The sequence below is a fragment of the Lagopus muta genome, chromosome 3, assembly GCF_023343835.1.
Source record: "Lagopus muta isolate bLagMut1 chromosome 3, bLagMut1 primary, whole genome shotgun sequence".
Taxonomy (NCBI): Eukaryota; Metazoa; Chordata; class Aves; order Galliformes; family Phasianidae; genus Lagopus; species Lagopus muta.
This window is the reverse complement of record NC_064435.1, coordinates 11354979-11371455: the sequence shown is the minus strand read 5'-3', so window position 1 is coordinate 11371455 and position 16477 is coordinate 11354979. Positions and strand designations below refer to the sequence as shown.

General features: G+C 38.8%; 1 protein-coding gene across 1 annotated transcript in view; it reads left to right on the top strand.

The window, feature by feature from the left end:
* The window catches only part of NSMCE2 (NSE2 (MMS21) homolog, SMC5-SMC6 complex SUMO ligase), a 129062-nt gene that overhangs the window by 61551 nt on the left and 51034 nt on the right, over window positions 1–16477 (top strand). The window lies entirely within an intron of this gene.

Genomic DNA, 16477 nt, shown 5'->3' with positions numbered 1-16477 from the left:
GGAAACCAATATTCCGGGTTCTCTCCTGTAGCTCTCCTTGCATTTTTTTTTTGAGGCCACTGAAAACCCACTGAAACTAGCGGAAACAATTTTCCTGCTGACTTCACTGGACTTTCGATTACTTCCCTATAGAGATTTATGAAGTCTGAGGACATGCTTGACAAGGTGAATTTTAGATCTGATATCTCAACACTCACTAGAACTAGAGCTTGAGGGCTTAATACATTTGTTTCCCACCTTTATGTTTTTTCAGATTTTGAATTTGAGTATTAGCACTGATGTCTGAGTTTAATAGAACTCTGGGCACTACTTTAAGAATGAACATAGCAAGTCGCAGACCACAAAAAAAGTGTAATTTTCACTCCCTACATAACCATGCGATTATTACTGCCCTGCCATCATGTTGTAATTCCTAATTTCCAGGTGTTTGTAACTGGGAAGATAAAATCTTGATAACTGACTTTGGATTTACTTTCCAGTCTGTAATTGCCTGAGGAGGGGGTGTGTGCCCTAGTGATACAGTCAGTTCAGGCTGTGTGACTGAGCTGTAACTGGCAGACCCAATGAAAAATCCTCAAATTAAATAAGCACTGTAAGAATTATTCTTTTTTAAAAAATAAAAGAAACAAGGATATCATCAAACTACTACTGCCTGAAATCCAAATCTGTCTTATTAGCAACTTGGACTTCTGTTTTGATTGTGCATAGAGATCAAACAGTGGCCATCAGGATATGCCTGAAGATATTGCATGGACTGATGTTCTGTATTTCGTGAACTGTGTTAGGTACACAGACTGCTCATCAGCTTGGTCAGTTTAGGGTTAGTAGGATTTGTATTGGTTCTGATAAGGTAAAACCATCAGATTTTCTTCTGTTGCAGTCTTTAACGGGATTCAGAAGGTTGAATGGGAAAGAGTTTTCACAAAGATTTTCACAAAGTCTTGAATGTGGTACAGTATTCTTGTATTCAAAATAATAATCTTGGATTCAAGTAAATAATCTGGTTCAGCCCACCCTCTCTTGAAATGGTAAACTAAATGCTACCTCTGTCTGCAAAGAGAGATGAGTTAAATTTCTCAAAGTAAGCCCAATTGTACTGCCTTAAACATGCATTCAGTGCTGTCTCCTTTGCCTGAATAATCTCTTCATCCTCTGTAAAGTTACTTTCTTCAAAAATGCTCCAGGAAAGCTAACAGACATTCTTGAGTGATAATGGGTAACTGACGATCAATGGAGTCTGCTTATGTTTACACATACAAATTTGCTTCCATATGAGGTAGTGTCCTGGAAGCAGGAGGACTGCTTGGTTTCTCTATTTCATGTAGTAATGCGATCTTCTTATGATTACCCTCCTCCTTTCTCCTTCCTTCTGTGAGTTTTCCCCACTCATGGCTAGCCTTTAAAAAGGCCTCAAATTCTAAACACAGAATTGACTGTTCACAAACGTAAAAATTACAGATATTCACATCTTATAGGATCATGGCCACTGATATTAACACCTCTGTGAGAGGCTAAACTGACTTGCAATTTCCATCTAGAGTAAAAAGCCTCACTGTTGGCCTTTACATAGTAAATCAGTATACTGATATGTGCAATAGAACACTGTCAGTGTTATCTAAGATACCACCTATGCCAAATAGAAGGCAGTGTTACTGTACAGAGTGAGCTCAGAGGCAGAAATGTCTGCATTGCAATACCAATTGAGCTGAAGGGCCTTGAAATCTGTAATGTTGGCTAGTTTCAATAAACTGCTGATGTACCTTATAGCACCTCTGTTACGTGGTGCTTTTTGTTTTGTTTTTTTCTAAAGAGAACATGAAGGTCACCCTGCTGAATTTTTAACATGATCCATGTCTTCATAAGGGTTCATCAATACAGATCTCATCATGAAGTTTATTATAATGTGTCTGCAAACTCTGGGACACACTTTAAAACTACTTTTTGTGAGTTATGTATGTCAGTATCTTCACCAACAGCTACCTGTTTAATATTTTCATTTCAACTTGAAGTTTTCCAGATTTGGGCTCAATTTCATGCATAATCCCTGACCCATTTAAAGCACTATGGGCACAAATGCAGTACAGTCCAGTTTTTACTCTTTCCTGGGATTTGGTTTTATTGCCAGCTCAGATGAAATATCAGAACAGCAACCAAGTTTTCTCAGATGAACTTTTGTGGAGTTTTCCTTTGTCCCAGCCTTTTCCACCTCGAAGGGGCAGAGGGGTAGGTACAAAAATAATTTACCTCCCGTGGTGAGTTACCTTTAATCCCTGCATGTCTTTTATGCAGGGTTTAACATTTGTATTCTGGAATAGCTGAACAGGGACATGTTGTGTTCTCACATCGTCTTGTTACTCAGAAATTAACTTGGCATAAGGATTTTAGGTACAATGTGGAGTGTGAAGCAGTTAAATATAACCTTGCTTTAACAGAAAAGAGAGCTAATGCATTTTCCATCTTGTTCTTGAGATTTGCTGCCACAGTAAATGAAAGGGGAAGGGAGCTGCTTGGTTGTTACCTGCCACCTGAGCAGTGACCTTTGCTTTGGAGGCAGCTCTAAGTCCCAGGAAGGGAAAAGGCACTGCATCACCTTCAGACTGTCCTCATCTCTAGGCAGTTCTGCAGGAAGGAGACCTCCACTTTAAACTCTGGCAGCAGCAGATGATACCATGCCTTAGAGCAGTTTCTGTTCTCTTCAACTTTCAGACAGTTTGCAGGCAATCTGTGAGCCTTTATTGTACAGCTGCTTTAGCTGGAATTTGTGCAGAATGATGCAAAACCCCCACCTCTGATGGTATGTGTCAAAACACTGTCAGACATGTTTATGTGAACAAGTGATTTCTCTGAAGTCTCTTTCCAGCGTTGTGTTACATGCCTAAATGCCCACTTCTTATTTTTAAGGGAAAACAGTTTCATTCTTCTGCTCAAAGCTGATTAGACTGTAAGCAATAAAATACAAGTTTTGTATTTGTTGAGGTTTTGTTTTTTATTTGTTTATTTGTTTTTTAACCATTTCTTGTGATTATGTTGTCTTTTCCAAATAATATAGCATTTGTAAGCATATTTGCTCAATCTGGTAATAGGAGAAAAATTCAAAATGATGGCATGCATGGGTTCTACAAACTTTTTTTTCTGACCTTAACCTTACATGACTGATGCTCTCCTTAGAGTAAGGGTCCCAGGTCTGCAATGTGCTTAGTGATCTACTTTTCATTAAGTGAAACATTTAAGCAAATTCCTTAAGCTAAATTGCGTAAGTATATCCTTTGAAATGGGTGAAAGGGTGAAATTGCTGGCGTGTTTCACTTCCTTCTTGGAGCATGTAACCACAGAGCAGAACTTTACAGGACTGAACTTATAGGAACTAAGTCATGATTACTGTAGGAATTGTAACTTTGCATTAGTATCTTTTGTAAATTTAAAATCCCCCCTTGTGTTTAATGTTGCATTAGCAAGTCTTTTTATTTCATGCCAGTATACATATCAAAGGCATCTTCTGGCACAGAGTATGAGAATTTTGCCTTCACAAAATGAAAGTAAGTGCTGTCTTTAATCTGTATGTATCAGTTTAAGTTTCTGATACCCTGTGAAAAGAACTAATCAGAAGCTATAATCTTTACTCCTGTGACCCCAGCTGCCACTGTAGTATTTACTGAAGGTTATTTAGTTTCACATTCAGTGCACAAAGTGGGACAGGTTTCATAGCCCTGTTATAGTAGCTGGCAACATGCACTTTGGAACCCCTGATAACCACCTCCTGCACAAATGCCCAACAGATGCATACTTTGTTAGCAGTCATTTTGTACAAAGTGCTAAGATTTGGGTGAATGACAGTATTGCTGGCTATGCCAAGCACTTTAAGGAGAGAATTTGTCAAGTGCAAGGATACTTTTTTTTAAGGGAACAAATCACTCTGAAGCACAATATTGGTTTTGGCAGCTATTTTGTCATAGGAAACCAGTAATATAGTTTAGAAGGTAGCAAAAGTATGGTTGTAGTGCTCTTCTGTGCCCTTTCTACTAAGGAAACAGATTCTTGAGGCAGATTTTGCAAAAAAAATGTGTGTGTCATGATTTAACATTCTTCTAGGATGGGTTCATAAGATGGGTTCAGCAGATATTTCCAGAGGAGAAGATTTCAATATTTAATGTTCAAGTAGACACCGTTATACACCATTGATGCATATATTTTAAAACCATGAATTTGCTGAGTGAAAATTATGTGAAAAATGTTACTTTTGATTCAGTTTGGGTTACAGAAAGACAACATTGTGAAAGATATTCTCTTTAAATTCCTAAAGCAGTCTTCTTAGAGACTTTAGGTAAAACTAAAAGTCCTCTATATGCTTTTAGTAGGATAAGAAGAAAGGCTGCAGCATGACACTGTGTGGTATAATGCATGATAATTTCATTCAAATAATCCTCACAACATCACAGTGAGGTAGGCAGGTTAATTTTTTTCCTTACCATGTAACAGAGGTGAAACTTGAGTAAATAGTCAGTTGTGTAAATGAATAAGTAAATAGAAACTTGAGTAAAAGTTACTTGTACAGAGTTATTTTTTCATCCCTATACTTTGCTTTTCATTTTTATTCTTACATGTATTGGCAGAAGATCAGCTAAATAATAAGGTTAATTTATTTTTTATTTGTATTGTTAATAGAAAATAATCATTTAAGATCCCTTTACTAATTATAGTTGAGCAGCTGCAGCACCCAAGTTGAAAATGCTGACTGAAGGTGGGATTGGTGTTATGACAGTTCAGTGCTGTGTGTGGGATATGCACTTGTCATTTATGTAAAGTTCCTTGTAGACAGCCTTTTAACTAGTAAAGAAATGAGAGCTGATGTAGGACTTCAGAAGGTAGCTTGCAGTTTAGGAGACCTCAGTTTAGTTCTTTGCTTTGTTACAGTCTTCGTATGAGTTCAAGTCATACAAGTTCAAAGCAGCATAGATTTCACTGGGAGTTTTGTGTCTAGAATCTTTGTGAGTCTGAACATTACATCTGTGTCTAAATTCAGCTGCGTATATATTGTGTTTGTGGATTGTTTAAGGAGAGAGTCATGAGTGTGGATTGGCTCGGATCTATGCTGCTCAGGGCTGGTGCCCCGTGGAGCAAAGTAGCCACTCTGCAAAATGTTCAGTTGCCATCTTTTGTAATGTGGCTCTCCTGTAGCACTAAATCATCATTATTATTTTTTCTGATTTTTCAGTTCAAAGAGCTGGAAGTAATAACATAACTGTGTTTTAGCCTGCCAGAGTAAATTTTTCGTGGCGTGATGCTGAGGGAGCAAATTGCAGCCCTTGAGGAGTGATATGAAGATGTTTAGAGGCATTTGTGTGAATGAGACCTGACTTTTGGATAGGATTAGAGGAGCACCCTGAGTGAAGAGAAAGAAACTAGCAGGGACTCTCCTGTCAGGATATTTTTCTGGAAGGAACTAGGTGTCTCATTCAGGAAGGACTGGGAGTACAGCGCCCGGGAATGAAATGGAATGAGTTAGAGTGATGATGATTACATCTGACATACAAACCTTCTGTTTCACTGAGCTATTGGAGAGAGAAACAAGCTGGAAAAACAAGATACTACAGCATTAGCAGTTATGGAGTACCTAAGATGAATATCCAGACTTCAGAATTACCATCAAATGTTGGTATCCTTGACAGCATGCAAAAAGGGACCGTTTCTAGAGTGACTGACCAAAGTATGTGATTGACCAATTGTCTCTGGCATCAGACTCCTCCTCTCTGTGTTCAGTGTGCATTTAAATGTATGTAAAGATGGAAACTACTGCAGAAGGAACTAGTGTCAAAACATCGCCCCTTTAGCCCTATGGTAAAAGCATGCAGCAGAGAGGGCTATCTAAATCAGGAGGAGGATCAGATGTAGGCTTTTCTTATTATAAATATCTGCCTTTCCAATCAGTGAACGCTTAAGGGTAAACTCTTTTTATCTCTGTGTCTCTCATCTGATCTGTAAACATATTTTTAAAAGATCTATGTTTCACTGCATTGCAAAAGTTCTGCAAGATGTAACTCTTGCTTTCAGATCAGCGCCAAAGTATATAAAATCTAGAAAGGAAATGGAGTGTTGCATAGAAATGATTTTTATTATTATTGTACTCTTAGGGATAATACCATGTTTGGGTAATTTATTGTTACTGTCATCAGATAATTCTCTTTTAAGTGAGCACGTTGATGGCTACCAGCATGGCATTTTTACCGTTTGTAAGAACACAGGTCAGGAAGGGAGGGAGCTTCTGGATGTTGATTCAGTTCCCTTGATGTTGCAGTCAATCACATCATCTAACAAAATGCAGTCGATCACATCATCTAAATTTTTCTAAATTCTAGTGGAAAAGTAATAAAGAACCTTTGAACTTCACTCAGGTGGTGAGAAATATTTAGAGAAAGCAAATCTCTGGTGAAACTTATGCTTATTTGTTCTTCTGCCAGCACTGCACCATAGCTAGCTTATATAGATCTTCTCCCTTGCTGGTGTCCAGCTTAATTCAGTCAGTTCCTGTATTTCTTGACTGCATCATAATCCATTCCTGCAGCATGGAGACTTTTAAAAGCTTATGTCTTGTGACCATAAGTGAGTTCACCAGAAATATTTTATAAATTACAGATGAGTAAGAAGCATAGAAATTGATCTCAAAGTTTGCCCACAGAATTCTGAAAACTTCAATAAAACTTCAATAAGTGAATTATACTGTATGGAAAATCTGATTTCCCGTAATAAAACATAATCAATTTCACTTCTTTCATGGTCTAATAGCTCATATTATTTTTATTGTAAAAATCTGGGCAATGAAAATGCAAAACTGCCTCTGTCATCTCACCACAGTTTTTCTCGCTGTTTTGTCTTTTGTATGTCATTCAGACAAATTTCAAGGACAGAGAATGGAGGACTTCCATGCTTGTGCCATGAGCTTACAGCTTAAACTTCAAGTGTGATCATGGAAAAGAAAGTGAATAACAACCCAAGGAGATGGAGGCAAACAGAAAGGGAAAAAAGCATCTTAGTTTTAAGATTTTTGAGGTGAAAGGTTCTCTTTTGGTCATTAGGATATTGAGGAGGATATTGAGGAGGAAAATCATGGCCAGTAGAGATTTAAACTTACGGAACATTGTATTAATCACTCATTTATGATACTTATTATTTGTCTTACTCACAAAGAGATAGTAGTTTCCTTTGCCTTTCCTATGTGTTCATTTTATCAGTATGCACAGAGATCAAAAGAAATTCTACAAGAATTCTCTCAAATAAAGCTCTTGGATTGAGTGCCAGCAGAAAAAGCATTTGAGGAAGAACAGGGAAGTAGATCTGAGATAATGCTGACTAAATAATAATTCATCATTTCATATCACATGCATAGTAACTTTAGAGTACTCCAGTTCAGAGAAAACAAAACACTTGGTGTTGTTATGGTTTGTGAAACTATTTGCCAAGTAGCTCTTCGGAGTCTTCTTCAGAAGAGCTGCAGGTTGAACTAGATCTTTGTTTCTTAAGCATCTGTGTAGCTTCTGAAGTCAATGGAATTTCCCTGATTTATACTTGAAACATACAGTAACATGCGAATTCGTAACGTGCAGGAAGATGAATAAACATCCTTTAATTCTTTATCAGAAGTTCGCGTGCATTGGCTGCCTACTGTAATTTTTTGTAACCTTATTGTTTCATTTCCTTAGGCTTAGACATCAGTGAAATCATGAAAAGCACGATTTCTTTCCATCTTGAATTTTATTCCATTAAGTTTATTGGAAATCTTCTTTACGCTACCCTAAATGTGTTAAACAAATTTAGCTGAAGAGAACTGGGGAAGCACAAAAGGATTGCAAAACCCATCTTCTAGGCTTGAGGACCTCAGGCTGACTGCCAGAGCCCTGAGCGAAGTGCCTTGACTCCCACGAGGAGAGTACATCTATGTGAAAACTTTGTTCAGTGAGGAATCTATTCTGTCAGCATAATGCACTTTACATCTCTATGTCAATCATAGTATTGCACATGATAGCTAAAAGTGTGCCAAGTATCAAGTAAAACAAAGGGAGTGAATTAAGGGCTTTAACTGTAAGACTGAGTGGATATAGTGTAGATGGAGGGGAAGTGAACCGTGACTCTGATCTGCGGTTTGGGGAATTGCAGGTGCTCAAACACTTACTGACGTTGTCTGGGAGCTCAGGTGGTAGTTGTGTAGGGTAACCTATGATACACTGCTTTCAGTCACCATTAACACAAAGTCAGAGAAGACAAACGTCTTTGGTGGCATTTATACTTACTCTGTAACAGGCTTAGAGTGTTCAGACATTCACTCACAACTGAGGAGAGGCTTGTCACCTTTCAGCTGTTGTGAGCGCTCATTTGAAACACACCATCAGACTTTACACGTGTGGATAGGTTTATCATGTCTTAGCATCTCAAATATGGATGCAGATTTGTTGTGTTACTGGACTTGCTGTGAATGATTGCAGGATTAAAGGCAAGTTGCTTAACAGGTGTTCTAGCAGTCACCAAAAATACCTCGTGAGGGAGAGAAGAGTCACCCAACGACAAAGCAGTCAGTGGAGCGGTGGTGGGAGTGCTTGTTTTATCTAATAGCGTTTTGTCTGCAGCTGTTGCCAGGAAGTAAAGCAAATAATTAGAAAATTCACTCATGGGCTGTTAAATGCAAAGATGTCACTTTTGGCTCCTCTGGATCCTCCAGGATCCCCTGATGAAATTACAGGCGGCTTGGCAAGGATACCAGGAAAACATTGCTGTAGGCTTTCCCAGCCTCGTGCCTTCTATAGGTATTTGCTATTATTCATCAGAGTACGACTGCTGGATGGGATGGGCCTTACATCTGACATCATAGAGTTGCTCAAATGCTTTTAAGCAACCCCTTGGATTTAGGCTAGTCTGCAGAGGGCACTCTTCAACCCTTTGGCTTGCACAGTGTGTAGCTGGGAGAGTAAGGGGGCAAGGAAAACCAAGAGAAGGAAAGCATATGACTCTCCCATGTTTGGCTCACTCAGCAAGGAGCAGGAGGTTGGACTTACTACAACCTCCATTATCACCTTCTCTTTATCCACCTGGGTGGAGCTGTGCCTGCTTTCAAGAGCTAAGGGATTTACAGAGCAAAGCTGTATTCCTCATTACTGGGGTAGCTCTGGGCAAGAGCAGTAGTTTGAACATTAGATCCCTGGAGAATCTGAAAGAGATGTAGCAGATTTAGATGCTTTTGGACCTAGGGGGCCACTGAACAGGATTTTTCATCATTTTGAGCTTCGGTGTCTGTAGTTTGCTTCACTTCTTTGGGTTTGGTCCAGCCTTAAGTATTCTCCCGCCTCTCTAATTGAATGTTTATGGGTCAACTCAAGACTTCATGGAATCGAAAGAAATCTTTCCAGGAAAACAATTTGTCAGGATCTATCTATAAACTTCTAGCCCAAACTAAGTAACTAGTTTACAGTCAGATAGGAAAACAGGAAAAATAAAATCTTGTGTATAGTAGCATGAAAGGCTTTATACAGAAAAGCTGAAGAGAGTTTTCTTTGAGACGAAAACTGTAAAAGCTTCCTGATTGCTTTATCAGCCTCTATAGTAAAAATAGTAATTACTGCAATTTAAGACTAATGAATAAATCACTGTATTAAAATGGGAACAAAAAAGTTTAACAAGCAATCATACGTAATCATTTGGCAGCTCTGTTATTAGTGTGGGCAGCGGTATTCACCTAACCTTTGCTGCAGCACCATTATTCGCTCACCTGCAACACAGATAAGTTCTCCCTTCCTGCTCTCCAGCTCAGTTTTGTTACGGCACGTCAGCTGTCTGCATAGCTGGGCTCACACTCCACAATTCCACAAATACCTGCCCATCTAAACAACACCGCTGTGCAGATAGCTGCAGCATGTGTGCCTTGTGGCTCTTGTCACATCGCGGCTGAGTCGCGGGCAGTTACATTCCAGCTCTGTTGTACTATCGTTACCACTTCCCTCATTTTACCCATCTGCTCCCCAGCCTGAATCTGCATCCTTCCTGGTTTTTCAGCAGTGCTTTCCCTTTCCACATGATGCCACAAAGGCTCCATCTCCCCTGTAGCTTCCTGCATGCTCGCTCCTCCTCAGTGCCATGTCACTCGTTACCCACGACTGATGGATTCAGTTTCACTAGTGAGACCAGTCTTGTTTTGCCCTAAAAAACCATCTGCAGCGTAATTGTCTTCAAAGTGGTTCATTTGCATTAGTGTTTGATTACAGGGCTGCTGATAGGCCAGCAGGCTTCAGGTCAGCTGTGTGCATGGTACAGGCGGTCATTCAGGGGAAAGCAGTGGCTGCTGACCGCTATTCACACCACTGATGGTTTGCTTGCTGTTGCTTTACATTTTCCTTAAAGTTGGGTGAGTCATGAAGCCCAGTGTAGCAAAATTTAGTCATAAATGAAAGAGGAACATTTCCATACTCTTCATTTGGATTAATTCCTGTGCCTAATGGCTGTGTATATACCATAAACATTGTGAAGGAGCAGCCATGGAAACACTTGTTTTCTTGCATTGCTAAATTTACTCTGGGTTGAATATTAACACAGCGCCTGGCATTACTTTAAAAGCAAAAATAGCTAAAGTGTGACTCACTATGAGTCATTTACTGCTAGTCCTGCTATACTGCCTAGAGCTTGACATTGAACAAGTTGGCAGCCTGCGTTGCTACATTTTTTTCTAGGAACTTTGAACACATTTCATTCTTGTGAATTCTCTTGTGCAACGATATTAAACACAGCAGTGTGTTTATTTTGCTTCCAAAGTCGAATGAATCAGAAAATGGTGAAACAGAGAGTATTTTTCTTGGAGATTCTGGAAGAGCTGGGTTCTGAGAATTATTTTTTAGCTGCAATAACGAAGTGATTGCATGGATGCTAAAAGTTAATTACACTTTATCCAATTATGTAATTTTTGGAAAAAATTAATGGATTTTAAACATGTTAATATTTTGTAAAATTTATTTATTTACATTTTCAGCAGAGACATATGTGAGATCGGAATAGAATGTGCTTGAGAACGTGTTCCCTTTGGTTGGCAGAGGCTTTACGATGGGAAGTCAGTCGGCAATGCAGGGCAGACAAAACGAGGCAACTGTGTTCCTATTGGCCTCTGTATTTAAAAGGCACACCCTAAATATGGTGCTTGGTGTCTGCCAGCGAGTAGCTTGCTGGCTGCCTGTGGGAATGCCTTGGAAAGATCACCTGATTTCAGTCAGATGGGAAGGGGTAATGAGAGAGGGCTGAAACCAAAAGCAATTTGCTGAGGCAACCATGTGATGATATCCTGAAATACACTGGCAGGGCTGAGTATCACTCCTCAGTATGCTAACATTTTGTCTCCAGCTGAATGTCATTTCTAACTGCAAGTCACTTCTTAGGACAACAGATTAAAAAAACTAAGCATCCTTTAATATTTTCCATATTTCTTTTTTACATTTCAAAATTATTTGCATGGCTTTTGAAGAGGAAGAAATTCATTGTAGAGAAATGTAATGCTTTCAGCATGTAACACTCTGCTCGTGTTCGGAGGAGTTACCAGAAAGCAAATTAAAATATCAATAAAGTAAGTTGAAAACATGTGGGTATGGTTTAAAAGCTTGCTATCTACCTCTTCCTTGAGCCACAGATGATGAAAATGGAGACTGTTCAGTACGTTTGTACATTTAATAATGCATGCTGCTACAGGATCTTTAAGCCTTTTCTCTATCTAATCTGTTAGAACAACTTCAAAAATATCTCGCAGTGATTTCCCTATAAAAAATTCTCATTACAATGACTCAAAAGAGAAGTAATAATGACTAATTAAGCTTAGCAGTGGCTTTGTTCTGATGAGCACTGTTCTGCATTATTTTAATGCGGATTTGTGAGTAAACTGCACTGAAGAGAATTCTTTAAGAGTTTAAATTGTTCAGTAAATTTAAGTAGAATAAGGTTAAAGATGTTTTTCTGTAATTTTTCTTGACTAGCAGTCATACCGTGCTGTTTTCCTAGAGTACAAAAAAAGATTGTGTTATATATCAAACAGTGTAAAGAGGGACATGGCTTTGGGTTTTTCTTCTGTTACCTTTTTGACAGTGACCCCCAAATGACTGTTATTAAAATGGTTTCAGTAGTTACTCATGATATATGCTCTTTAGCAATCTCTTCAAAGCAACCGAATAGGCAGTGCCTCAGCCACACCTCCAGACATGCTATGCAGAATATAGACATGAGACTTTATGTTAGCAGTAAGACTGTGCCTTTTAAAAGACAGCTCTGTGTAGGAGGCTTTTCTGCTCTGAGGATCATCAGAAAGATTGAAGCTGCCTAAGGCATGATATCTCTTGGGCATCTCTGCACACACTGTGTAAGTGATGTCTCTATTAAGCTGAGCAATTTGTTCCCCTAACGTGTGTGTGTTTCTGTGCATGCGTTCACAATTGTCAACACAGAGTATGGGCAGGGCAGTGACGTGGAGTCTTTGTCTTTAGGACGTAACAGAAGATGATGTGTAGAGCTCAAGATTAGGCTCACAGGAGCAGGATAGTCTATCACTGAATGTGAACTTTATTATAGAGCGTTAACTGTTTTCCATAAATACGTAAGAAGGAGAGTACTGAAATGAAACCAGTGTCCTGTTACATGTGGATCTTAAAGTGACAGGTGAATACTTTTGGTTCTCCAGTAACTTTTTGTAGAAGTGATGAATTCAAGGTGATTTTCTTTCACATTTTCAAGTGATAGAACAAATAAAATATGTTATTTAAACTACAAGTCCTATATACAGTGCTGAAAAAAATCATACCCACTCAGCCTCTACAGGCTGTGAGTATGCCCGCCTTACTCCATTATCCTGGGTATTCAGGGGTGTTTGAAGTACAGTACAGGAACCAATATGACTGTAAGATATCAATGGAAAAATGAGTAACAAAGCACTAACAAATTGCATTTGATGGAAATATTAAGTTCCAGCATTTCCTTCAGTGGCAGAATGAAGGCTTTTTTCCCTACCCTTCCAACTGATTTTTTCAGGTATATCTAACCTGAAGAACTCTTACTCACATATAAGACATGGATGCCTAGAATATAATTCTGTATTGCTTTGTGAATATTACTAATTATTTTTAGGAAAATTTGACGTAAAACATAGTGTTTGCATGAGATATAGATGACAAGAAAAAAAGTTCTTTGTTCCATTGTTTTTTGTAACTGTACCTCTGTAGAACCAACCTTAGTGACTGAGGTTGTCCTAAGAACCTTTAATGTAAAATATAGCACTTTTTACTGTGCTGTGTCTGAAGCTGACTCACATGCATAGTCATACAGGATCCAGCAGCATCATTGGACTGACTGTTAATCACTGTCACATTTGAGAAGAACAGGCTGTATGTTCGGCTGCACATTTCTAAACAGCTGCCCAATTCTTTTTCAAAAGCCATTAGTCTAAAAGCAGATGTCACCGCTTCTGTTTTTTGTTCTTCCACATTTCTTAAAATTTATGGCAAGACTTTTGTATTAATGGTGGCAGTTATGAGTGGACAGATTTCCCTGAAATTAACTGAAGATGAGTGACTGTTCACAGATACTTGCAATTGAAAAGATCTTCCAGTCATGAAATTCCTCACCCTTAGAGAAATTAAGCCACCGAAGGAAATGGGAGCAAGGAGAAACGCAATTCATTATGCACATTAGAAGCTCCTATTTTAAGATGTACCTAGCTTTTATATTTCAGATTCAGATCTAGTTAGCTAACTGTGTCAGTTGAAAAATTCAAGATTCTGAAAATTGGGTTCTTGCATCAGCATTGAAGTCCAGAAATCCCTGTTTAGGAATCTAAGGAATCATTTAGGAGCCATGTCTTTGGTTTCTATATAAACTTGGAGTATCACAGAATCATAGAATTGTTGAAGTTGGAAAAGACCACTAAAGCATCATCTAGTGCAACTGTCAACCAGTCCCCACCATGCTCACTAATCCATGTCCCTCAGTGCTACATCTCCGTGTTTCTTGAACACCTCCAGGCACAGTGACTCCACCACCTCCCTGGTGGCAGCCTGTGCCAATGCCTCACTCTTTTGAAGAAGAAATTTTTCCTAAAATCCAACCTGAACCTCCCCTGACACAACTCGAGGCCATTACCTCTCATCCTGTCTCTAGTTACCTGGGAAAAGAGGCCAACCCCATTTTGCTCTGGTTCCTTGACTGGGAAGCTTGGTTATCATCTTTATTAAGTTGCCCTTGGTATATCAGGGAAAGTCTGCATGCAGCTCAGTGTGAGTGTCTGCAAGCATGTACAGACACATTGAGTTCCTCTGCCTGCCTTGTCTTTACATCTAGCCAGCACAGTGCCATGCAAATGTGGCTGTACAAATTCTGAATCAGCAGCAGTCTCCATCTGTTCACCCAAGGGAATGGGCGAAGGAGCTCTGTTTACACCTACCTATGTACATATGCCCTCAGATTCTTCAAAATGCTGGAGAATGACAAGCATAATTAGAACAATGTGCTAATACATTTTAAAGATGTCTCTACATGTGGGTTCATTTGCTTTTACTGCTTGTTTCTCCTAAGCAGAGGTCAAGCCCCTGCTTGAGACGTCAGCATGATTAATGTGATACTGGGTATCTAACACAGCATCATTACTGTATTTTTAAGCTGATAAAAATAGGTAGCAGGATCTGAGAAGTGAACCTCTTGACATACCTTCTCTTCGAAGAGGAACAAAAGAAAAAAAGAGAAGAACATTCTGTATGTAGGATGCATGAAAATTAAACCAAAATTGTTTGAACAATGTTGTTTAAAGAAAAAGGTCATGATGTTTTCAGTTCAGGTATTGTCTTAGACCTTAGTAAAACACTGCAGAATGTGAATCAGTTGATGGTTATCTGTGATGAGCAGGTAAACAAAAGATTTATTTCCCAATGGCTTTTTCATATGATGGTGACAAACTCCATTGCACAACAATGGTCACATTCCAAAGTTGCAACCAGGTTCTGGAGGGCTTAATTTCACAACTGCTTACTGTGTCCTATTGCATTACAATGACCTTTCAATAAAGAAGAGAGATTGCTGGTTTGTTTTCTTGTTTTTCACTTAAAAACTGAATGGGATATAGTGCAGTGCCCTACTTCTACATAGCAAATCTCGTCCTGGACATTTTAAACTGTTTTCTAGTTCAGAAGCTTTTTAGGTTTTCTGTATTTTATTTAATCTTATGATGTCTAAATCTGCTTAGGGTTTGCATTTACAGTGGCAATACAGTCAACTATTAAAAAAATCAGTATGTTTTGGTATAAAGAGGCAGACCTTAAAAGTATGTATTTTCTGGTATCTAATTACATATCAGACTACTGACATCAATACAACAAAATCATTTATTGTTTCATTTTGTTGCTACTGTTTTTAAATCTACGTGAGATAAGCTCATGAATCCCTGATTTCTAAAATAATTTGTTGGAACAAATAACTACAAGGCAAAAATTAGATCGTATTAATATGGGAACAAATATGAAAAGTAATGTAATTATTACTTAATTCTTGGCTTTTACAATTGATTTTGTTCTCATTCACTACACACAGACTTACTTTGGGGGTTGAATTTTAATAACATGAAGCAGTCTGCTAGAAATACCCTCTTCTTAATGTGAAACAGTTATATATTCTTCAAAATAACTTCAGTGATAAATTGATGAAGACAGTATCCAATAATCAAGGGGAGCAAGCTGAAAAGGCTTGGGCTGCAATTAAGAATGTTTTACTGTTGGTCCTAGGAAGGCCACTTAGAGAGAAGCCTGAAAGAAACTTGCTGTATCAAGTCTATAAAGGACCAGGTAGATGGTTTCTTTAAAAAGTTGACTCTTGATGGTCTGTGGCTCAGTGGACTGTGAGCATTACGTTTAGATCTGAGCAGGTAAAAGCAAATGGAGTATAGATTCTGAAGTTTGCTTAAAGCTTTTTCAAAATAACTGAATAGTAAGTCCATCCTCAGTTGTAGCCTTGCCCATTGTCTGCATTGTTTGTGTTGAGTGTGTGCTCAGAGACTTGGGGCTGACTGGGAGATGCTCTCAATGAAGAAAGCTTGAGGCTGCCAGCGCTGATCCCAGGCTGCGAGTCGTGTGGTCTGAGCCGATCAGATGTGAGTAGATCTGAACGCAGAACGACCGCAGCTCCCCAGCAGATCGCATAACCTCTGCTGTTTGTAATCATAATTTGGATGCCATAATCCTGAGCTGTGGCTGTGCTGGCAGCTGTGACACCTAGAATACTTTGCTTCCAAACTGCTTTTCATCTTTCATTACAAATGAAGGTCAAGAATTTTCCCCCAGATCCAGTGAGAATTAAATTGAATATATAGCACAAGCTTGTCAGTGGACTGTATTGTTAGTATCAACAGATGTCTTCTCAAGAGTCCGTAGCTGAAATGAAATTCCTAGCTGGGAGGAAAAGTCTCATCCAGACAGAACATCTCCCCCAT